Genomic DNA, 24,390 nt, shown 5'->3' with positions numbered 1-24,390 from the left:
CGCCTCCTGGGTTCAAATGATTCTCCTGCCTGAGCCTCCTGAGTAGCTGGGATTACAGGCATGCATCACCATGCCTGGGTAATTTTTGTATTTTTAGTAGAGATGGGGTATTGCCATGTTAGCCAGGCTGGTCTCAAACTCTTGGCCTATTAGAGTTTATTTTAGACATGCAAGGATGCTTCAGTAGAGAAAATTCATTTACGTATGTTAGTGTATTAACAGATTAATGGAGAATAATAGCATATGATTATATCAATGAACCTCCAAAATATAAATTTGATAAGGTTCAACAAAAATTTATGATCAAAACTCTTAGGGAATTAGAAATAGTAGGGAATTTCCTTAATTTGGTAAAAACGATTTCTGCTAACAATTTATAGTAACTCTTATACTTAATGGAGAAACTGTAGGCTCATTTTCTCTATGCTAAAGTTAAGACAAGGATGCTTACTATTACCACTAGAGGTCTTGGCTAAAGCTAAAGGAAAGACAAATAAATAAGAACGAGAGTTAGAAAGAGTAGTAGATTATATTCTTATTTCCAATTATCCATTACCACCTTCCCTGCAAGAGTTTTGCACTTGCCTGCCCATTACCATGTGATTTCTAGAGCCTTCCTCTGAGAAGAGAACACTTTTTACCCTATTGTCATTTTACTTAACCATGAGATTTGTTTCAGCCAATGAACATGAATGAATTTGACAGTTGTGAGCAGAAGCTTTAAAAGTCATTGTGTAGATATGCTGGTTTCTTTGCATTTTTCCTTTGCTCTGAGAATACTGTGTTCCTGATCAGGGCTGCTGCTTCTGTTCAGATCCCAGAATAAGAAAATATACAGAGGGAGCTGCAGTCAATATATATTCAACATGTTACATAAGTGAGAAACAGATGTTTGTGATTGTAAGTCACTGAGTTTTGGGAGCTATTTGTTATCACAGCATAACTTAGTGAGAGCTGACTAATGCAGAAGAGAGAAAACTTTCTTCATTTGCGTATGATATGACCATTTATCCAGAAAAATCCAACAGATTTCAAAAGCAAAGTGTTAGAACCAATAAGAGAGCAATTAAAATCGTTGGATACATCAATCCTTTTTATTTTTTTTAGTGCTAGCAATAGCAAATCAGAAAACATAATAAATAATAATATATCATTCTCACAACTAAGAAGTCTATTAACTATATAGGAGCTAATTATATTAATAAAATAATATAAAAGCTATCTACAGAAAAGATGATCTGAATAAGTGAAGAAAATTCCTGAGCTTTTGGATGAGGCAATATTATACTAGAAAAACATAAATTCTCCATTTAATCTATAAATTTGATGCAGTCCCATCAAAAATTCTACTTATATATTTTTGAGCAATATAATAAAACTTACTCTAAAATTTATGTGGAGGAATAAAAGTTTATAAACAGCAAAGTCAAGCTCAAAAACATAAGTAGAGAATGGTCTTGTCCTACTAGATATGAAAACATGGACAAAGTCACAGTAACAAAAACAGCGCTACATTGGTGCAAACAGAACAAAACACACAAGAAACCAAAAACCCTAGATAAACAGACCAATAAAATAGGACACAGAGCTCAGACACAAACACATGTATATAGCTGGAAACTTAAGTATGATAAAGAGAATATCATAAGTCAGTATCTAGCAGCTTACTTTGGGAAAATTGGCTCACTATACACAGAGTAAACTAGATCCTTACCTCACATAACAAACGAATGTGGCCCCCACTTGAATTAAAGATCTAAAAGGAAAAGGTACAACTATTCAGTTAATGGAGTATGATGTAGGAGAATATCTTAGTGACTGAGCTTAGGGCAGGAAAACCTTTTTAAACACAAGTTCAAAATGCGTACTCATAAGGAAAAGTGTTGATGACTGAACATCAACATTATGGCTTTCTGTTTGAAGAAGACACCATGAGCAAATTTATTACACAGATGTCAACATGAGAAAAGTATTAAAAATGTCTAAAACCCACAAGGGCCAAATGAATAACACAAGTAACTGCTGCAAATCAACAAGAGAATGGCAGCAACCCTCAGTAGAAAGATAGGCAGAGGATACCAACAGGCAATTTACGGGAGTGGAAGCTCAAATTACTACTAAACATATGAAAGAAATGATGTCCAAATCCTGAGTTATCTGAGAAATGTAAATTAAAACAACAAGAAGTTGTCTCGTGCTTTACTTATTAGACTGGCAGAAGTTAGAAAGATGGATAAGACCAAGTGTTGGCAGAAATATTCCCACATACAGACATACAGGAATTTTATTGTTGATGGAGTCACTGCGTCATTACTGCAGCCTTTTTGGAAAGCATCTGTCACTACTTATTCAACTAAGAAAATGCACACTCTATAACCCAGCCTCTAGGTATGTACTTCAAAGAAAATATTGTATGGATCCTTCAGGGGATGTGCATGAGGATATTAATTACATGTTACTTGTAGCATTAGAGACTTGGAAGCAACCTGTGAGTCCGATAACTGAGAAAGCAGATAGAGAGAACGTTGAGGACACACATTCTGGAGTACTAAGCAACATTTAGAAAGAATGAATTAGAGGTACACACAGCAACATATTGTGAATTGTGGATCTTCAAAACATAGTGCTTAATGAAAAAAGTAAGATCAGTGAGATGTATGATAGTTTCACATCATTACAAAACATTGTATAAAATAATAATTATTTTGCAATATACATATACAAAAAAGCACATGTTAACACATTAGAGTGGTTGAGGAAGGTGGAAATGGAGCCCAAAAAAGCACAGAAAAAAGTCATTCTTAAGCCCATAGCCAGAGGTAATAACTATTGACATTTTGTATCATCTCATAGGTCATAATAATAATGGCTATGGTTTACAGATCACTCACTGTGGGGCAGGAACTATGCTAAATGCTTAAGATACTTTATCCATTGAATCCTCCCAGCAACCTCAGGCAGCCAATTCCATTATTATTTTCTTTAAAGAAGAAAGTGAAACTGAGAAAGATTAAACAATCTGTCTTAAGGTCATCTAGCCAGGAAGAGAATGGATTTGAATCCACGTCAATCTGACACTAATATCTTTGCACTTAATCATTACCCAGGTTTGCTTTCATCCAGACTTTTAGCAATGTGACACCACAAGCTCACATTTCCTGTTACGAGAATGAGATCACACCACAGTACTGCTTCATAGCATGCTGTTCAAAATATTTAACATTTAACCATAGAATGAATCTCCACCTTAGTAAACATACATCCTCAATCTCATTTTAAAAGGCAGCATAGTATTTCACTGTCTAAATGAATGATGGAGGAATATAATAGAATAATGGGGGATGATTCTATCTCCAAAAGCTAAACATTTAACAGGCCCTGAAAGAAAGACTCCGCCTATGTCAGACATGTGTTGATTGAAGAGGGGTTCTTTTGCGTGTGTGTGTGTGTGTGTGTGTTGGGGGTGGGTTTCTTCTTCTTTTTGTAAAATGCAGAAAACCTGCTAGACAAATTCAAAAAGAGCAGTAACGCTGAGAAGGAATTCTTGATAACTATTAAGTAGTGAGGAAAACAAGAGCTACTGGATAATCTTTCCACTTAATTGGATAATCTTTCAACTTAATTGGACCCTGGAAATATGTAGAGGATGCATTTTGATGATTTGTTACACTGAAAACAGTGCCACCAGATAAGGTAACCAATACAAATACAATTATATTTATTTAAGGCAGTGGTTATCTTTTAAAAGATAGACTTTTGGAAGTTGTTGAAGGATGCTGAAGGAAGATGATAAATTTCACTCGTGGATTAGTCTTAGCTGTCTAAAACCAGTGATTTTCTCAATGAACTTTCTGGGCATGCCTCACAGAGCTAATTCTTAAGTAGATAACAGCGTCAAAGGATTCAAGCTCACGAGAAGGGAAATGTTGTGTCAGTTTCTGCTGGTTAGTCTCAGTAATAATGACAGCACATGGCACGGGAACAGAGCTTTACACTTCTTTTTTTTTTTTTTTTTTTTTGAGGCGGAGTCTTGCTCTGTCGCCCGGACTGGAGTGCAGTGGCCGGATCTCAGCTCATTGCAAGCTCCGCCTCCCGGGTTTACACCATTCTCCTGCCTCAGCCTCCCGAGTAGCTGGGACTACAGGCGCCCGCCACCTCGCCCGGCTAGTTTTTGTATTTTTTAGTAGAGACGGGGTTTCACTGTGTTAGCCAGGATGGTCTCGATCTCCTAACCTCGTGATCCGCCCGTCTCGGCCTCCCAAAGTGCTGGGATTACAGGCTTGAGCCACCGCGCCCGGCCAGAGCTTTACACTTCTTAAACTCAAATAGCCACTGGCATATTTGCTTGTCCGGTTAGCCAAATGAGCTATAGTGGGTAAGTGACATTATCACCTCCTTGAAGATGAGGAAAAGGTTTAGGAGATTTCGTCAAGTTCCACGGTAGTATCTTTTTGGGGATTCCAAGCTCAATGCTCTTCCTCCTACTTCATACTTTCTCTGAACCTGGAGTAAAACATCATTGTTTATTATGGAATTGTACAAAATTATTAATTTTTAATGATATATAGAGAGTACAGCCACAGTAAATATCAAAACTGATTTTTGTGCATGTCCAGATGAGCTTGCTTTGTTTCACACATGCAGATGTGCAAACTAGCATTTTAACCAGCAGAATAACTTGCTTTTATTTCTACACTGGGAATTTTGTTTAGAGAGCACAGTGAGGTGGGAGAGGGGAGAGTATCCATGCTGTTTTGAAGTACACAGGATGGAGTTTATCCAGAGGCCAAGTTTTACAGGTATTGTCTTTTGGTCTCCCAGTGGGTTAGACAAAGGCCATTTACTGTGATGTCACGTAATGAAACAAAACCAAAAACAATGCAGATTTCCTTCAGACCACAATCTGCTCTAAGGAACAGCTCTAAAGAAGCCCTTAAAATGAACTGTTTAAATGATAATCCATTTAAAACACATTTGCTGAGTGCCCACTCAATTATTAGCTTGCTGTTTTGCAAAAGTAATAGAAATATTTGAAATGCTGTCTGGTAAACAGAAGAATGTAGCTGGCATTCCATTAAAATTAGAGGTGAAAAGTGTCCTCAGAAAAGAGGGGGGAGATAGATCACAGTGTTTTGGGGTAGAGGAATAGGGAAAGCAATTTGAATTACAACTTCAAGGACAGGAAATAGTTTAATAGAGATGATGGGAGGCCGCAGGATGGGACAGTCCAAGAGTTCAGAGGTGGGGCAACTGATAGCATTTTCAGCACATCCTTGTTGACTGCGTATGGCTGTAAGAATAGGGTTCTTGGAGTGTTTCACACCTTTTCTTATCCTCATTCTGCTGCCTCTGTTTAGTGAGCATTGCTTACTCCCTCTCCCTTTTTGCTTTCCTGGAAAATTCCTACTCATCCTCAAGAGTCAATACAAATATTTCCAACTTTGTATGCCCTTTTATTGACACCCCCAAATGTGACTCATCCCTGTTACTGTATCCAAACACACCTCCACTGCATTTGTCCCACTGTATGGCAATCATCTGCTTGGGCACCAGTGTCTCCTGCCAGCCTGGTTGGTAGCCTTGGAAAGAAGGAACATGCTGTCTTACCAGCCTTTGTATTTCTACTACCTAGCACAATGCCTGGCACACTGCTAGCTCTTAATAAGTATCCTTTAAATAGTTTTTCCGCTTTTCTACCTAAAGGTTTACAAGTCTTTTGTAGGTTGTTTTCCTCATTACCTTATATTTTTGGTTGCTATCATAGTGGTACCTTTTTTTTTAAATAAAAATTTTATCACTGCTTATGGATGAATAACTAAATTTGCAATGGACTTTTATATATTTTATTTATTTATTTATTTATTTATTTATTTTTATTATACTTTAAGTTCTAGGGTACATGTGCATAACGGGCAGGTTTGTTACATATGTATACTTGTGCCATGTTGGTGTGCTGCATCCATCAACACGTCAGCACCCATCAATTCATCATTTATATCATGTATAACTACCCAATGTAATCCCTTCCCCCTCCCACCTCCCCATGATAGGCCCCAGTGTGTGATGTTCCCCTTCCCGAGTCCAAGTGATCTCATTGTTCAGTTCCCACCTATGAGTGAGAACATGCGGTGTTTGGTTTTCTCTTCTTGTGATAGTTTGCTAAGAATGATGGTTTCCAGCTGCATCCATGTCCCTACAAAGGATGCAAACTCATCCTTTTTTATGGCTGCATAGTATTCCATGGTGTATATGTGCCACATTTTCTTAATCTAGTCTGTCACTGATGGACATTTGGGTTGATTCCAAGTCTTTGCTATTGTGAATAGTGCCGCAATAAACATACGTGTGCATGTGTCTTTGTAGTAGAATAATTTATAATCCTTTGGGTATATACCCAGTAGTGGGATGGCTGGGTCATATGGTACATCTAGTTCTAGATCCTTGAGGAATTGCCATACCGTTTTCCATAATAGTTGAACTAGTTTACAATCCCACCAACAGTGTAAAAGTGTTCCTATTTCTCCACATCCTCTCCAGCACCTGTTGTTTCCTGATTTTTTAATGATTGCCATTCTAACTGGTGTGAGATGGTATCTCATTGTGGTTTTGATTTGCATTTCTCTGATGGCGAGTGATGATGAGCATTTTTTCATGTGTCTGTTGGCTGTATGAATGTCTTCTTTTGAGAAATGTCTGTTCATATCCTTTGCCCACTTTTTGATGGGGTTGTTTGTTTTTTTCTTGTAAATTTGTTTGAGTTCTTTGTAGATTCTGGATATTAGCCCTTTGTCAGATGAGTAGATTGCAAAAACTTTCTCCCATTCTGTAGGTTGCCTGTTCACTCTGATGGTAGTTTCTTTTGCTGTGCAGAAGCTCTTTAGTTTAATTAGATCCCATTGTCAATTTTGGCTTTTGCTGCCATTGCTTTTGGTGTTTTAGACATGAAGTCCTTGCCCATGCCTATGTCCTGAATGGTACTACCTAGATTTTCTTCTAGGGTTTTTATGGTATTAGGTCTAACATTTAAGTCTCTAATCCATCTTGAATTAATTTTCGTATAAGGAGTAAGGAAAGGATCCAGTTTCAGCTTTCTACTTATGGCTAGCCAATTTTCCCAGCACCATTTATTAAATAGGGAATCCTTTCCCCATTTCTTGTTTCTCTCAGGTTTGTCAAAGATCAGATGGCTGTAGATGTGTGGTATTATTTCTGAGGACTCTGTTCTGTTCCATTGGTCTATATCTCTGTTGTGGTACCAGTACCATGCTGTTTTGGTTACTGTAGCTTTGTAGTATAGTTTGAAGTCAGGTAGGGTGACGCCTCCAGCTTTGTCCTTTTGTCTTAGTGTTGTCTTGGCAATGCGGGCTCTTTTTTGGTTCCATACAAACTTTAAAGCAGTTTTTTCCAATTCTGTGAAGAAACTCCTTGGTAGCTTGATGGGGATGGCATTGAATCTATAAATAACCTTGGGCAGTATGGCCATTTTCACGATATTGATTCTTCCTATCCATGAGCATGGTATGTTCTTCCATTTGTTTGTGTCCTCTTTGATTTCACTGAGCAGTGGTTTGTAGTTCTCCTTGAAGAGGTCCTTTACATCCCTTGTAAGTTGGATTCCTAGGTATTTTATTCTCTTTGAAGCAATTGTGAATGGAAGTTCATTCATGATTTGGCTCTCTGCTAGTCTGTTACTGATGTATAAGAATGCTTGTGATTTTTGCACATTAATTTTGTATCCTGAGACTTTGCTGACGTTGCTTATCAGCTTAAGGAGATTTTGGGCTGAGACGATGGGGTTTTCTAAATATACAATCATGTCATCTGCAAACAGGGACAATTTAACTTCTTCTTTTCCTAACTGAATACCCTTGATTTCTTTCTCTTGCCTGATTGCCCTAGCCAGAACTTCCAACACTATGTTGAATAGGAGTGGTGAGAGAGGGCATCCCTGTCTTGTGCCAGTTTTCAAAGGGAAGTTGTCCAGTTTTTGCCCATTCAGTATGATATTGGCTGTGGGTTTGTCATAAATAGCTCTTATTATTTTGAGGTATGTTCCATCAATACCGAATTTATTGAGCGCTTTTAGCATGAAGGGCTGTTGAATTTTGTCAAAAGCCTTTTCTGCATGTATTGAGATAATCATGTGGTTCTTGTCTTTGGTTCTGTTTATAGGCTGGATTACATTTATTCATTTGCGAATGTTGAACCAGCCTTGCATCCCAGGGATGAAGCCCACTTGATCATGGTGGATAAGCTTTTTGATGTGCTGCTGAATCCGGTTTGCCAGTATTTTATTGAGGATTTTTGCATCAATGTTCATCAGGGATATTGGTCTAAAGTTCTCTTTTTTTGTTGTGTCTCTGCCAGGCTTTGGTATCAGGATGATGTTGGCCTCATAAAATGAGTTAGGAAGGATTCCCTCTTTTTCTGTTGATTGGAATAGTTTCAGAAGGAATGGTACCAGCTCCTCCTTGTATCTCTGGTAGAATTCAGCTGTGAATCCATCTGGTCCTGGACTTTTTTGGTGGGTAGGCTATTAATTGTTGCCTCAATTTCAGAGCCTGCTATTGGTCTATTCAGGGATTCAACTTCTTCCTGGTTTAGTCTTGGGAGAGTGTAAGTGTCAGGAAATTATCCATTTCTCTAGATTTTCTAGTTGATTTGCATAGAGGTGTTTATAGTATTCTCTGATGGTAGTTTGTATTTCTGTGGGGTCGGTGGTGATATCCCCTTTATCATTTTTATTGCATCTATTTGATTTCTCTCTTTCTTCTTATTAGTCTTGCTAGTGGTCTGTCAATTTTGTTGATCTTTTCAAAAAACCAACTCCTGGATTCATTGATTTTTTGAAGGGTTTTTTGTGTCTCTATCTCCTTCAGTTCTGCTCTGATCTTAGTTATTTCTTGCCTTCTGCTAGCTTTTGAATGTGTTTGCTCTTGCCTCTCTAGTTCTTTTAATTGTGATGTTAGAGTGTCAATTTTAGATCTTTCTGCTTTCTCTTGTGGGCATTTAGTGCTATAAATTTCCCTCTACACACTGCTTTAAATGTGTCCCAGAGATTCTGGTATGTTGTATCTTTGTTCTCATTGGTTTCAAAGAACATCTTTATTTCTGCTTCATTTCGTTATGTACCCAGTAGTCATTCAGGAGCAGGTTGTTCAGTTTCCATGTAGTTGAGCGGTTTTGATTGAGTTTCTTAGTCCTGAGTTCTAGTTTGATTGCACTGTGGTCTGAGACAGTTTGTTATAATTTCTGTTCTTTTACATTTGCTGAGGAGGAGTGTTACTTCCAATTATGTGGTCAGTTTTGGAATAAGTGCTTTGTGGTGCTGAGAAGAATGTATTCTGTTGATTTGGGGTGGAGAGTTCTATAGATGTCTATTAGTCCGCTTGGTGCAGAGATGAGTTCAATTCCTGGATATCCTTGTTAACTTTCTGTCTCGTTGATCTGTCTAATGTTGACGGTGGAGTGTTGAAGTCTCCCATTATTATTGTATGGGAGTCTAAGTCTCTTTGTAAGTCTAAGGACTTGCTTTATGAATCTGGGTGCTCCTGTATTGGGTGCATAGATATTTAGGAGAGTTATCTCTTCCTGTTGAATTGATCCCTTTACCATTATGTAATGGCCTTCTTTGTCTCTTTTGATCTTTGACGGTTTAAAGTCTGTTTTATCAGAGACTAGGATTGCAACCCCTGCTTTCTTTTGTTCTCCATTTGCTTGGTAGATCTTCCTCCATCCCTTTATTTTGAGCCTATGTATGTGTCTGCATGTGAGATGGGTCTCCTGAGTACAGCAGACTGATGGGTCTTGACTCTTTATCCAGTTTGCCAGTCTGTGTCTTTAATTGGAGCATTTAGTCCATTTACATTTAAGGTTAATATTGTAATGTGTGACTTGATCCTGCCATTATGATATTAACTGGTATTTTGCTCGTTAGTTGATGCAGTTTCTTCCTAGCCTCGATGGTCTTTACATTTTGGCATGTTTTTGCAATGGCTGGTACCGGTTGTTCCTTTCCATGTTTAGGCTTCCTTCAGGGTCTCTTGTAAGGCAGGCCTGGTGGTGACAAAATCTCTAAGCATTTGCTTATCTGTAAGGATTTATTTCTCCTTCACTTATGAAACTTAGTTTGGCTGGATATGAAATTCTGGGTTGAAAATTCTTTTCTTTAAGAACGTCAAATATTGGCTCCCACTCTCTTCTGACTTGTAGAGTTTCTGCTGAGAGATCTGCTGTTAGTCTGATGGGCTTCCCTTTGTGGGTAACCCAACCTTTCTCTCTGGCTGCCCTTAAGATTTTTTCCTTCATTTCAACTTTGGTGAATCTGGTAATTATGTGTCTTGGAGTTGCTCTTCTTTAGGAGTATCTTTGTGGCATTCTCTGTATTTCCTGAATTTGAATGTTGGCCTGCCCTACTAGGTTGGGGAAGTTCTCCTGGATGATATCCTGAAGAGTGTTTTCCAACTTGGTTCCATTTTCCCCCTCACTTTCAGGCACGCCAATCAGACGTAGATGTGGTCTTTTTACATAATCCCATACTTCTTGCAGGCTTTGTTCATTTCTTTTTCTTCTTTTTTCTTTTGGTTTCTCTTCTCGCTTCATTTCATTCATTTGATCCTCAATCGCTGATACTCTTTCTTCCAGTTGATCGAGTCGGTTACTGAAGCTTGTGGATTTGTCACGTATTTCTCGTGTCATGGTTTTCATCTCTGTCATTTCGTTTATGACCTTCTCTGCATTAATTATTCTAGCTGTCAATTCTTCCACTCTTTTTCAAGATTTTAGTTTCTTTGTGCTGGGTACGTAATTCCTCCTTTAGCTCTGAGAAGTTTGATGGACTGAAGCCTTCTTCTCTCATCTCTTCAAAGTCATTCTCTGACCAGCTTTGATCCGTTGCTGGCGATGGGCTGTGCTCCTTTGCAGAGGGAGATGCGCTCTTATTTTTGAATTTCCAGCTTTTCTGCCCTGCTTTTCCCATCTTTGTGGTTTTATCTGTCTCTGGTCTTTGATGATGGTGACGTATGATGGGGTTTTGGTATAGGTGTCCTTCCTGTTTGATAGTTTTCCTTCTGACAGTCAGGACCCTCAGGTATAGGTCTGGTGGAGATTGCTTGAGGTCCACTCCAGACCCTGTTTGACTGGGTATCAGCAGCAGAGGTTGCAGAAGATAGAATATTGCTGAACAGCGAGTGTACCTGTGTGATCTTACTTTGGAAGCTTCCTCTCAGGGGTGTACTCCACCTGTGAGTGTGGGGTGTCAGACTGCCCCTAGTGGGGGATGTCTCCCAGTTAGGCTACTCAGGGGTCAGGGACCACTTGAGCAGGCAGTCTGTCCGTTCTCAGATCTCAACCTCCGTGTTGGGAGATCCACTGCTCTCTTCAAAGCTGTCAGACAGAGTCGTTCGCATCTGCACAGGCCTCTGCTGCTTCCCCTGTTGTTTTTTAGCTGTGCCCTGTCCCCAGAGGTGGAGTCTACAGAGACAGGCAGGTTTCCTTGAGTTGCTGTGAGTCCACCCAGTTCGAGCTTCCCAGCACCTTTGTTTACCTACTTAAGCCTCAGCAATGGCGGGTGCCCCTCCCCCAGCCTTGCTGCTGCCTCGCGGTTAGATTGCTGCAGACTGCTGTGTTAGCAATGAGGGAGGCTCTGTGGGCGTGGGACCCTCCCGGCCAGGTGTGGGATATATTCTCCTGGTGTGCCCGTTTGCTTAAAGCGCAGTATTGGGGTGGAAGTTACCCGATTTTCCAGGTGTTGTGTGTCTCAGTTCCCTTGGCTAGGAAAAGGGAATCCCTTCCCCCTTGCGCTTCCCAGGTGAGGCGATGTCTCGCCCTGCTTCAGCTCTTGCTGGTCAGGCTGCAGCAGCTGACCAGCACAGATTTTCCAGCACTCCCTAGTGAGATGACCCCAGTACCTCAGTTGAAAATGCAGAAATCACCAGTCTTCTGTGTCGCTCGCGCTGAGAGTTGGAGACTGGAGCTGTTCCTATTTGGCCATCTTAATGGGGCGTCTCTTATCAGACTTCCTCTGAGTGCTAGGGTACACGCAGCATGGCTGGGGAGGCCTCTGGAAATTTACAATCATGGCAGAAGGCGAAGGGGAAGCAAGACACCTTCTTCACAAGGTGGCAGGAAGGAGAAGTTGACTTTTATATATTAATATATCTAAAAATTACTTTATTATCTGAATTTTAAGAATTTGAAAATGTTTTTGTGCTATGTAGATAATTTAGCAATTGCTAATGCTAGAGTTTTATTTTCTCTTTTTTAATGCTTATATATTTAATTTTTCCATCTTCTTGCTATTCTGGCTAATATTTTCAATATATTATTCAATAGAAGTGGTGATAGAGGGCTTCATGGTCTTAATCCTGATTTTAATAGGAATGCTTGCAATATTTCTTCACTAAATATGATGATGGTTCCAGGTTTTCTATAGATACCATTTATCCAGGTAAGAGGCTTATTTCCTACTCCTAGTAGCTAATAAATTTTGTCAGGAATGGTTGTTGAATTTTATTGATTCCTTTTTCGAATATGTTGCAATGGTCATATATATTTTTTTCTAGTATTCACTGGATGATGTGGTGAACTATATATTAGTCCGTTCTCATGCTACTATGAAGAAATACCCAAGACTGGGTAATTTATAAAGAAAGAAGGTTTAATTGATTCACAGTTCCGCATGGCTGGGGAGGCCTCAGGAAACTTACAATCATGGCAGAAGGCACCTCTTCACAAGGTAGCAGGAGAGAGAATGAATGCAAGCCAGGGAAATGCCAGACACTTATAAAACCATCAGATCTGGTGAGACTCACTCATTATCACGACAACAGCATGGGGGAAACTGCCCCTGTGATTCAATTACCTCCACCTGGTCCTGCCCTTGACACATGGGGATTATGGGAGTTACAATTCAAGGTGAGATTTGGGTGGGACACAGAGCCAAACCATATTAACTACATTAACAGATTTTGTAAATTTGAATTAAACTTGCATTTTGGGAAAAAGCCCAAACCCCAAATTGTGAGTCATATTTTTGTACATTGCTTAATTTAGTTTGCTAATATATCATTTAGGGTTTTTGCATCTATTTTCATGAATGAGACTAGAAAATAATTTTTTCTTCTATTTTTCTTTTTTTCTTTTTTGAGATAGAGTCTTGCCCTGTTACCCAGGCTGGAGTGCAGTGGCACAATCTCGGCTCACTGCAACCTCTGTCTCCTGGGTTCCAGTGATTCTTCTGCCTCAGCCTCCTAAGTAGTTGGGACTACAGGCATGTGCCACCACCCCCAGGTAATTTTTGTATTTTTAATAGAGCTGGGATTTCATCATGTTGGCCAGGTTGGTCTTGAACTCCTGACCTCAGGTGATCTGCCCTCCTCAGCCTCTCAAAGTGCTATTTTTCTCGTTAATTTTCCCTATCAAGTTTTATAAGGCTGTGAAATGAACTGGAGAGTGTTATCACCAACCTTTTTTTTTTCTATTTTTTGAGTAAGTTTAGGTTGAAATGATCTGTTCGTTGACTACTTGGTGGAACTCACCTATAAAACTGGATCCTAAGTAATCTATAAGGAAGATTTTAAACCACTGATTTACTTTCATTAGTAGTGATAGGATAAATTAAAAATTTCTATTTTTCTAAGATTGGTTGTGGCCATTTTCATAGCAATTTTATCTACATTTTCAAGTTTGTTGACATAATGCTGCTTATAACATTCTCTTGTTTTATTTTTTAAAGCTTTACTGTATAATTTAAGTGCAATACAATGTACCCACTTTAAGTGTAAAGTTCAGTGAGCTTTGTTAAATGTATTTGGTTATGCAAACAACACTACCATATGCTTTGAATACCTTTCTCACCTCAACAAAGTTCTCATGCTCTGTTATGCTCAATTCCTGCTTTTAGACAACTAAATATCTGTTTCTGTTCCTACAATTTTACCTTTTCCATAACTTAATATAATTGAAATCATGATATTTAGTCTTTTATACCTAATTATTTCCATTAGAATGTTTTCATCCATGTTGTTGCGAATATCAGCAGTTTATTTTTCTTTATTGTGGAGTAGTGTTCCATTGTATGGATATACCATATTTTGTTTATTCATTTTTCAGTTGATAGACATTTCGATTGTTTCCACCTTTTGGCGATTACATACAATGACTGCTATGACCATTGTATACCAATATTTGTGTGAACATATGCTTTCTCATTTCTCTTGAGTAGATACCAAGGAGTGAAATTTGTGTATTGTGTAGAAAGCATGTCTTTAACTTTTTGAGAAACTACCAAATTTTGCTCCAAAGTGGCTGCACCATTTTGTGTTCCTATCAGTGATATATGAGAGTTCCAGTTGTTCCATATCACCTTGTCAATGCTTGTTATCATCAGATTTTAACAATTTTAAAGACTTTTAGCCATTTTAGTATATGTGTAGGCATATCTCATTGTGGTTTTAATGACCAATGATATTGAATACTGTCTCCTGTACTTCTTTGCATATCCTCTTTTGTGAAGGTTATGTTCAAATCATTTGTCCATTATTTACGCATATGCCCATTTACATTTTTACTAGATTGCTTTCTAATTTTGAATTGTGAGTTCTTTTTATGAAAGGTCTTCAAAAAGTTCATGGAAAATGGAATTAAAAGATGAAAATAAAATTCATTTCTTTCTTTTTTTTTGAGATCCCAGCACTTTGGGAGGCCAAGGTGGGTGGATCACAAGGTCAGGGGTTCGAGACCAGCCTGACCAACATGGTGAAACCCTGTCTCTACTAAAAATACAAAAATTAGCTGGGCGTGGTGGTGGGCACCTGTAATCCCAGCTACTCAGGAAATTATTTCTTAATATAAGCTCTATCAAGGTCAAGACACTTTTGTAAGCAATAAAACCAGCCATTTAGCTCATCTTAAACAACTGAGGGTCCTGGGAATTTAACCACATCAATGCAGTTTTTTTTTTTTTTTTCTTTTTTAAGAGACATGGTCTCACTATGTTTCCCAGGCTGGTCTTGAACTCCTGGGCTCAAATAATCTTCCCACCTTAGCCTCTCAAAATGCTGGGAATACAGGCATGAGCCAATGTGTCTGGCCCCATAAACACAGTCTTTTTACATTGGTAACTGAAGAAAAATGTGGGCTCTTTACAGGTTTTTTAAAACTAGGAAACAAAAAGAAGTCAGAAGGAGCCAAAGGACTATAAGGTGGATACATAATGATTTCTCACCAAAACTCTCACAAAATTGCCCTTGTATGAGAACAGGAATGAGCAGGAGCATTGCTGTGGTTGAGGAGGGCTCTCTGGTAAAGTTTTCCTGGACATTTTTCTGCTAAAACTTTGGTTAACTTTCTCAAAACACTCTCATAACATTATCATTCTTTGTCCCTCCAGAAAATCAACAGCACAATGCCTTGAGCATCCACAAAAACTGTTACCATGACCTTTGCCATTGACAAGCTCACTTTTGCTTTGACTGGACCATTTTCACCCCTTGGTAGCCATTGCTTTGATTGTGCTTTGTTTACAGGATTGTGCTAAGTAAATGCTTCAGGATCTTGATCCCACTTGTATACATTTGTATTGAAAGCTCTGCTCTTGTCTGCAGCTCATCTGGGTGCAGTGGTTTTGACACCCAGTGAGTGAAAAGTTTGCTCAACTTTAATTTTTCAGTCAGAATGTGTAAGCTGAAACATGCTGTTAATTGTTGGTCCTCTTCAATTAGGGCATGAACAAGATTAGTTTTTTCCTGTCAAATTGATGTGGATGGTTTGCTGCTGCAGGCTTCATCTTCAAAATTGTTTTGTCCCTTCTTAAATTGTGTTTTCCATTCATAAACTGCTGATTTCTTTGGCATTGTCCCCATAAACGTTTGCAAAGCATTAATGAGTTCACCATTATTCTATACGTGCTTCACCAGAATTAGTCTTGTTACTACTTTTGGAGATAGGGTTACTATGTTGCTCAGGCTGGACTCAAACCCCTGGCTCAATCGATTCTCCCACTTAAGCCTCCTGAGTCACCATACATTTGTTGTTTGTTCTTGCTTCAATTTGAGGTGAATTCATGTTTTTTTGATAGGGGTTATTTTCAAATTAATATCTTATCCTTCTTAGTGTCTAAAACTAGATCCTGTTCAGACATGTTACAATAAGTTAGTATGAGTTTATCCTGGTGCAGAAAAATTTTGAAATCTATGCATACTTTTTTTAATAATATATGCCTTTTCCATGAAGTTTTTGAAGTCCCACAGTATATTCTGGATACAAATCCTTTGTAAGACCCTCTTATCTTTTTATTTATTTATTTATTTATTTATTTGGATATGGAGTCTCACTCTTGTTGCCCAGGCTGGGGTGCAGTGGCGCCATTTCAGCTCACTGCAGCATCCGGGGTTCAAGTGATTCTCCTGACTCAGCCTCCTGAGTAGTTGGGATTACAGGCGCCCACTTCCATGCCTAGCTAATTTTTGTATTATTAGTAGAGACGGTTTTCATCATGTTGGGCAGTCTGGTCTTGAACTCCTGACCTCAGGTGATCCACCCATCTCGGCCTCCCAAAGTGCTGGGATTATAGGTGTGAGCCACCTTGCCCAGCCCATCTTATTTTTAATGTCTGCAGCATACATATGCTAATTATATTTCTTTTGTATTTCCAGAATTATTTGTGCATTTTAAAATTTTTACCTTGATCAATCTTGCCAATTATTTATCATATTATACATTTTATTAGTCCTTTCAAAAAACAAACTTTTGGTTTTGTTAATCATTTCTAATTAATGTTTATTTAACTGACTTGTAGTCATATATTTTTTCAGCTTTATTGAGGCACAAAGATTGAGATATATCAAATCCTCACATTGTATATTTCCAATTTTACTTTGTATTTTTTGTCTATAAAATTGACAAATAAAATTGCATATATTTTATGTATATAATGTGATGATTTGATATACATATATATTGTGAAATGATTACCACAGTCAAGTTAACTAACACATTCACCACTTCACATAGTTACCTTTTTGGTGTTATGAGAACTCTTAAGATCTACTCTGTTAGCAAATTTCAATTATACAATATAATAATATCAACTACAGTACCCATGCTGTAAATTGATCCTCAGAGCTTATTTATCCTATAATTGAAAGTTTGTACCCTTTGACCAATATCTCCCCTTTTTCCCCACCCCAGAAACTCCTGGTAACCACCATTCTACTCTGTTCCTATGAGTTTAACTTAAAAAAAATTCCACGTGTGAGTGATATCATACATTATTTGTCTTTCTTTGTCTGGTTTATTTCACTTAGCATAATGCCCTTCAGATTCTTCCATGTTGCAAATGGCAGGGCTTTCTTCCTTTTTTATGACTGAATCATATTTCATTGTATGTATATATATCACATTTTCTTTATCCATTCATCCATTGATGGACACTTAGGTTGTTTCTATATCTTGGCTATTGTGAATAATGTTGCAGTGAACATGGGAGTGTAGATATCGTTCTGAGATACTGATTTTGTTTCCTTCAGATATATGCTCAGAAATGAAATTACTAGATCTACAGTAGTTTTAGTTTTACTTTTCTGAGAAACTTCTGTACTATTTTTCCTAATGGCTGTACCAATTTACATTCTCCCCAACAGTGTACAAAGTTTCCCGTTTCTGCATCTCCTTGCCAACATTTGTTAGCTCTCATCTTTTTGATAACAGTCGTCCTAACAGGTATGAGGTGACACCTCATTTCAGTTTTGATTTGCATTTCCCTGATGATTAGTGATGTTGAGTACTTTTCATATACCTATAGGCCATTTGTAATATCTTTTGAAAAAAATACATGTTTTTTTTTTTTTTTTGAGATGGAGTCTCCCTATGTCACTCAGGCTGGAGTGCAGTGGCTCAATCTCTGTTCACTGCAACCTCGACCTCCTGGGTTCAAGTGATTCTCCTGCCTCAGCCTCTTGAGTAGCTGGGACTACAGGCGCATGCCACCACGCTGGGCTAATTTTTGTATTTTTAGTAGATACGGGGTTTCACCATGTTGGTAAGGCTGGTCTCAAACTCCTGGCCTCATGATCTGCCCACCTGGGCCTCCCAAAGTGCTGGGACTACAGGCATGAGCCACTGCCCTTGGCCTGGAAAAATACTCTTATCTTTACTAGTTATTTTCTTGTACTATACTTTCCTTTATTTACCTAGCAACCAAAGTAGTTAGTTAGCTATATAACTTACAGCATTTCTTAGTTTTCTAATGTAAGATCACACTTTCCTTTAGCTGCTGCTTTAGCAGTTATTGTTATTTATTATTGTCAGGGATTTTATTGTTATTGTTGTCAGGGATTTTAATTCTATCTTGACTTTTTAAATTTCATGAATTAGGCATGTTTCCTTTGCTTTCAGTTATGCAGTAACACTATATGTTATGTCTGAGGATGTATTTTTTTTTTCCATTTGTTCTTTCTCCTCTTTCTCATTTCTCCTCCTCTTGACTCATGTTTGGAATTTCTAAATTTGAATTGTTTTATCAATTTTAGAAAATTCTAAGCCCTTTTACTCTTCAAATATTTTTGCCCTCTCATTTTCTCTATGAGCTTCTTCTGTAGCTCTAATAAAATGTATATTAGATTAAATTACTTTCCTTTGTCTCTTAACCTTTCTTTTAATATAATTTTTTCTTTATGCTTCTTTCTGGATATTTTCTTGTGTTCTCTCTTCCACTTTACCGATTGTCTCTTTAGTTGTGTATAATCTGCTTTTTAACCTCTTCTTGAATTTCTAATTTTGATTTTTATGTCCTCATTTCTAGAAAGTGTTTGGTTTTTTTATGTCTACCTAATAAAGTTTAATAGTTTCTAATATCTTTGTTATAATTTTAGTGCCTTCCTTCTTTCAATATTTCTTCAACCCTGTTTATGTTTTGTAACTGATATTTTGAATGTAAGTAGACTTATTGGTCTGATTCTATAGTTTGTAGTTTTGACCATCTCTCGCTCATGGTGGTTTACTTCCTCAAGTGTTTATTTTTGATGGTGAATTCATTTTTTTTTTTTTTTTTTTTTTTTTTGCAGAAACATCTGTGAGATGTTTTTGAGGCTTGTGTTTGAAATCAATTTTTTTCCAAGAGGATTTGTGTTGGCAGAAGCAGGTTTCTGGGGGAATTCCTGACCCCATATTATTTTAAATTTCCTTACCCTCCCTTACCCCTCCTCTTCCGCCTTCTTTTTCTTGCCACAAAGATTTTATAAATTATCACCCCCAAACTGTGTTTGCAGTACTATAAACCTTAGGAATTCTCAGAAAGACTCTCTCTCTCGTTTTTTAATACACCACCTAAACCCTTAATCCAAGCAGGCATTTATTTCCATAAGCTCCCTCTGTAGGATGGTGTTTTTTTTTTTTTTTTTTTTTTTTTGAACAATGAGGTGTGAACTCTGAGTTCTATGACTTCATGAATAGTCTCTGATCTGGTGTCCTACTCTGCTTAGATTTCAGGATTTACCTCATATCTCTCGGAAGAAAGGGCTTTTAAAATTTAGATTCAAAGTCACCAGAAATTGGCAAATGATGCTATTGCAAATGCTATTCTGGTGCTTCCTAGCCTCTCTGGAATTATATTTTTAGCCTCCAGAGAATTCCCTACATTTGTGTCAGCTCAACATACGTATGTGTGTGTGTGTGTGTGTGTATTTGTGTGTGTGTGTGTATATTTGTATGTGTGCACACAGTTGCATGTACGTGCAACACTTTTAGGCATTTTATATCAGAAAGGGGTTCTCTAAATAGCTAGTCTGCTTCTGACTCAAAACAGAAGTCTTTACTCAGATGGTTTTAATGTTATTTGGGATTGTTTAACCCAAAGTTTCATCGGATCATGCCTTACTCAAAAGCCTCCAGTAAATTTCCATCACACTTAGCATGATATCCAAAGTCCTCCTCATGGCCTGCAAAGTCTGGCAAAATCTGACTTCTACTACCTCTCCAACCTCATCTTCTCTTACTTTCCTTCTCACTGACTTAAATATTCTGGCTTCCTTGCTGTTCCCTGACTATGGCCACACACGCCTGCTGATGCCTCTGGCACTTTGTGGTTCTCTTCTGTCTACCTGGAACTGTCTCTAAATAGTCATACGCCTTACACTGCCATTCCATTTTGGTCTCTTACTTGAGTGTCACCTTTTCTGAGATATCTTTTATTCTTTGTAAAATTGCATCCCTCATCATTCTCTCTTCTCTTTTTCTTCATAGTGGATAACATACTATATGTCTATTTGTTTATTTATGTATTTAATCATACCATTAAAGCTTGTCTGCCTTGTTCACTACTGCATTCCTATTGCTGAACATACAATAAGTGCTCAAATATTTGTTGAATGGATCATCATCATTTTAATGCAAAAACGAGTTATTCCCTTTTATTAAGGGAGCTATTTTCTGGGGCATGTGGCTTTGAAACTAATGCTGAAAGAATATCCTGTAACACATGGAATCATTTATTTTTATTAACAAGTCAATTCAGTTTTTTTGCAAAATGCGCAATTCCCAAGCAGCTGCTTAAAAATGAGGCAACTCATTTCCAAGATGTTTCCTGCAAGTACAGTTGATGGTGCTAAATATTTATTAAGTGCCAGTGTGCTAAATTAGGTGCTGGAGGACAGTGACCACATTTTAGTCCAGACCAGTGGGTCCAGAGAGCACAAGGAGGGAAGATGTGGAGTTGGCCTGGTCCTCTTCCTCAGAGCTCTCAGGATTCACTTCCCAGATGAGGGGGGGTGATTTTAGAGAAGGTGGAATTATTATGTGTTAAGTGTTACAATGGCCCCAAGTGTTCAGGTAATTTAGATAAGAAAGTAGAAGGGGACCTTCTTTTGGGTAACTTGGTTGTTCTTGAAATAACTAGGTGCCTCTAAGTTTTAACTGAACTGGCTCAATAAAGAGTTGTTAAAATTTGTTTTTGGGTCTGTGCTTTAACAATTGCTCTCTCACTTCCTTTAATTCCTCTGAGTCCTGATTCAGCTTGGGCCATAGTTGCCTGTTCATGGCCAACTGTAGGTCATTCTCCAAGGTTCTAGTGATGTTTTCTGTCGTCTTGATATTATTTCATCAATTCCCTAAATCCCCAATTACCTGCTGACCTTAGTCCTCAATTTCTCAACCATTTCCTTGAAAACACACTGAGCCTTCATAAATATGGTATTTTAGCATTGTGTTTTAACTAAAACTGGTATTTTAGTATCATCCTGTTGCTTCTTTGTGGTAAGTCCAGTTCTACCATCTGTCATCTTTGTCAGCCATTGTGGGTCAGAATTGTCCACAAAGGCTAAAATGAATGGCAGGAGGAAGCCATTCATGTGAGGTAACAACTCACAATGTAGAAGCACATGCAGCTCAGTGGGACTCAGTGGGGCACTTCTTGGCTGAGAAGGCTGTGTGGTATAGGGAACTTACAGGCTGAGGCTGGGTGTGCTGTCTCTAGTACTGCATTGAAGTTAAAAGTATATATAAGCTATATACAGCAGTGGACTGTGTTATCTATTTATTTAGGAAAATGTTTGAGACAGTATTATACAAAATTCTTACTATACGGGGAGACTTTAATCACAGTAGGCACTTACTAGATGGAATTCTATAACACAACTGACTCTAGCTGTGGTCACACACAAATGAGCACTATGGGCTTTTTACATTTTGTGTATGGTAAGACTACGGGCATAACTTGTCCTTTAAAGGTGTCTGCCTACAAAGGATGTTTATATACCATGTATACATGTATAAACATATGTTATAGATATGTGTAAATTTTGTAAAAATCCAATTTAATTTAATAACAATTTGCTGAGCACCCACTATGTCCAGACACTTTTCTTTTTTTTTTTTTTTTTTTTTTTTTTTTTTTTTTTTTTTTTAGGCGGAGTCTCGCTCTGTCGCCCAAGCTGGAGTGCAGTGGCCGATCTCAGCTCACTGCAAGCTCCGCCTCCCGGGTTCCCGCCATTCTCCTGCCTCAGCCTCCCGAGTAGCTGGGACTACAGGCGCCCGCCACCTCGCCCGGCTAGTTTTTGTATTTTTAGTAGAGACGGGGTTTCACTGTGTTAGCCAGGATGGTCTCGATCTCCTGACCTCGTGATCCGCCGTCTCGGCCTCCCAAAGTGCTGGGATTACAGGCTTGAGCCACCGCGCCCGGCCCAGACACTTTTCTTAAATGCAAAGATGGATCAGAAATAGATCCTGCCTTCAAGGAGTTTAGTGCAGTCAAATGAAATACAGACTTATTCCCTCACTCCTTCCTGGCAAGGGTGGGTACAGTTTCCAAGACCCAAGAGGCATTAAAACATTCATTTATGGCTTTAGCAATCACATTACTTTCTAAAGTTGTCATCTGGCTTGGGTTGGGTGGTAAGATACTTTTTTTTTTTTCTACTTTATTTTTTCAATAAGCTTTCAATTAAACCAACCAACCAAATAAATAAACAAAAAAAAAAAAACAAAAAACCCTAAACATTGCAACTAATTTCAATAAATTATTGTTTAAGCTTTCTTCTATTTTGGTATATAACATGGAAACTATTTTTATTATGTGAAGAGAAAGACTGCTTACTATTAAGTGTTTAAACTAGACTCAATCCAGCTTGGTTTTATTTATGAAATATCATAAATAGTTAATAGAAACTGGGGAGAGGGAGAACCAAAAATGCAGGTGAAACCATGAGTAATATGTCAATGAACTGATGACACTTCTCGTGTTCTAAAGATAGTTTTCATAAACTGAGAAACACATTTAGCGTAAACGAATCTCTCTAATCTCTTTCTTTGTATAATGACCTTTCATTCACTCAATAAACAATGAGGGCTGACTATGTGCCAGGCATTTTGCTAGGCACAGAGGAAATGGGAATCAGCTAGCTCTAGTCCCTGTCTTCAAGGAATACATAATTAAACTAGGCGAGCTAAGTGTGTAAACACGTGTGTGGGAGGTGAAAGCGAGATTTCTAAAACCTAAATATGCCCATATACAAAGCTAATACTGATGACTGGGCAGAGCTTTTTATCTCCATATCATGGACACTAAGATTTTTTTTTAACCTTGCTCGTGGCATTTCATATTAGTCACCTACTCGATTTGGCAAAGCAGTGCACATGTCATAGACTTGAATTCTGGTCAGAGTCCTGCCAACTTCTAGCTGAGTGGCCTTTGGCTAGTCATATCATCTCTCTGAGAATATTGCCTCATCTGACAAAAATGGAGTAGGTTTACCACAGGAGGATGTTGATATGAGAAAGTAGTTTACAAAATGAGAAGTGCTGTAGGGTATGGCTGCATTCTTACAGCTGGTGTTTCATCTGGATGATCTCTAAATTTTCCAGTTTCCCATCTTGCATTTCCAATAGACCAAGGAGTTCGTGGATTCATAGTTGGCTTCCAAGTTTAGGATTCTAGCTGAGATCATTTGTAAAGTTTTGGGTATATATGCACATGCGTATCTTTCTAGCTCCTCAGGTTTCATCAGATTCTCAAAGGGGTCCATGGCTGTAAAAGAACCCAAGACTGCTAATCTAGACAGTCTTGGTGTTTTTTGTGGGGTGCAGAGAGTGCCTTGTTTATCTTTGTATCCCAATACTTATATCATAATGCCCTGCATAAAGTAAGGGCTCCTAAATTTGTTGCATTAATAAATATCAAAATGGATAAGTGCTATGATGACAAATATTAACATTCAAAACAAGTCTGGCCTCATCCCAGGGATGAAACATTGAATTCTGTTGAAGCCTGTCATTGACTGTCAATAGGGAGAGGTGCCAAATTTAGAAGGCCAGGCTACTGCACAGTTTTAAGCAATTGTTTTTAAAATTTCATTACTTCTTTCCTTATGTTTTCAATCAACTTGGGGAAGCTCCTTTTCTCCTTTCTTGAATTTGCAGATGGTTTTGTTTGTTTGATTGTGTCAAGGCTGAAGGTCACTCAGTCATACAGGCCTCCTACAGACTCTTTTCTGAGCACATGGGAAGGATCTGGTGAACACATGCATCCCACAGGGGAGGGCTTGCCTGAAAAGCTGAGGAACTTTGGAGGAGTAGACACAAACTTTTCAGTCATTTGCTTATGTCTACTCTGACTAAATGTTTCTTACACAAATGCAAATATCCTAGTACTAAAACTTTCCTGCACAAGTACTTGAGATTGTAAAGTCTAGATATGTGCCTCAAACATAAAATTTATTGCAATAGGTTAGGAGATTGGCCTGTCAAATTGCATCACAACTGGAGGTAAAGTGCAAGATTGTCCATTGCATCATGATTGCAATATTGAAAAGCTGAAAAACAATCTAAGTGTCCATCAAAAGGAGACTTGCTAAAATAATTATCATATAACTTAACAATGGAATGTTAGTACCCATTCAA

General features: G+C 38.2%; 1 pseudogene; it reads right to left on the bottom strand.

The window, feature by feature from the left end:
• Positions 1-3,463: 3,463 nt before the first annotated feature.
• Positions 3,464-3,533, bottom strand: LOC117066233 (annotated as a pseudogene).
• Positions 3,534-24,390: the final 20,857 nt, after the last annotated feature.

The sequence above is a fragment of the Trachypithecus francoisi genome, unplaced genomic scaffold, assembly GCF_009764315.1.
Source record: "Trachypithecus francoisi isolate TF-2019V2 unplaced genomic scaffold, Tfra_2.0 Lachesis_group2, whole genome shotgun sequence".
Lineage (NCBI taxonomy): Eukaryota > Metazoa > Chordata > Mammalia > Primates > Cercopithecidae > Trachypithecus > Trachypithecus francoisi.
This window is presented reverse-complemented; position numbering and strand designations above follow the sequence as displayed.